This window comes from Elephantulus edwardii, unplaced genomic scaffold, assembly GCF_000299155.1.
Source record: "Elephantulus edwardii isolate Elephantulus edwardi_28Jun2011 unplaced genomic scaffold, EleEdw1.0 scaffold00152, whole genome shotgun sequence".
Classification (NCBI taxonomy): domain Eukaryota; kingdom Metazoa; phylum Chordata; class Mammalia; order Macroscelidea; family Macroscelididae; genus Elephantulus; species Elephantulus edwardii.
The window spans coordinates 7,480,467-7,481,760 of record NW_006399902.1 but is presented as its reverse complement, the minus strand read 5'-3'; positions in this window follow the sequence as shown (position 1 = coordinate 7,481,760).

The window sequence follows — 1,294 nt, the reverse complement described above, 5'->3', positions numbered from 1 at the left end:
GCAATTGGCACAGGATAGAGCAGGGTTTAGGGCTGTTGTACACAGGATAGCTATGAGTCGCAAATGACTTGATGGCACATAACAACAACAACATGAGTAGTTAATAGTCTGTTCCACAATCAGCACCTGTCTTATTTTTCACTGCTAATATTAAACTTCTCAAATGATTCCTTCCACAGTAATCAGTCTGATTCATGAGCATACCATCAGGTGAAATCTATGTGTATAGTCTGTGTTTATGTTCCTTATAAAAGGTATTTCCTATGAATAAATAATTCATTGTACAGAATTCTAGCATTCGATCCTCAGCCTCATTTCTGTCACTAAATCCATGTTTTCCTACTCCTGAGTCTTCTTCCTGGTTCCCAACTTTTGCATTCCCGTCATTCATTATTATGAATTCTTCTTGGGTACATGTTTGATCAATTCCTGACTGCAAAGTTGGTAGAAATAATCTATTTCCTAAGGTACATGACTCAAATTCGCCAACTGCTTCAAGGGAGAGAGATGGACAATCAACTCCTGTACGATGATTCAGAGCTACTGGAGGGTCAGTTATGAGTTGGTGCCAATCCAAAGACAAGCAGTTTAAATCCACCAGCTGCTCCACGGGTAAACATGGGAAATTTCCCATGTGATTTACAACATTTAAGAACCTACTGGAGGGTCAACTATGAGTTAGTTTCTATTTAAGAGCATATAATAACAGCAACAACAGCCTCCAGAACTGTGAGAGAATAGATTTCAATTTTTCTAAACCACTAGTTTGCGATAATCTATTACAACCACCCTAGGAAACTAACACAAGTATTAAAGGAAACCTAGATTGGATGACTGAATATTGCAAAAATACCATATTCTCCACTAATCAAGTAAAATCAAATCAAATATAGATATAGGAGGAGATTAGGGAACGCTGATGGCCTAGTGGTAAGGAACTGTGCTCCCACCCCAAATATAGACAGTTTGAATCCACCACCTGCTTTGCAAGAGGAAGATGGGCCATTTCCTCCAGTTCAGTTAAACTGTTTTTGAAAACCTGCTGGAGGATCAGCTATGAATCAGTTCCAACTCAACGTTACATAACAACCAGGCGGGGTTGGCAAACTTCATTTTTTCACACTTTAGATTTTGACATTTAAAATTCTCATTGTTGTTGTTGTTATGTGCCATCGAGTCGTTTGCGAATCATAGCGACCCTATGTACAACAACCCTAAACCCTGCTCTATCCTGTGCCAATCACACTGCCTCTGACACACCCATCCCAATTACCCCAGTCACTGAATCAATCCA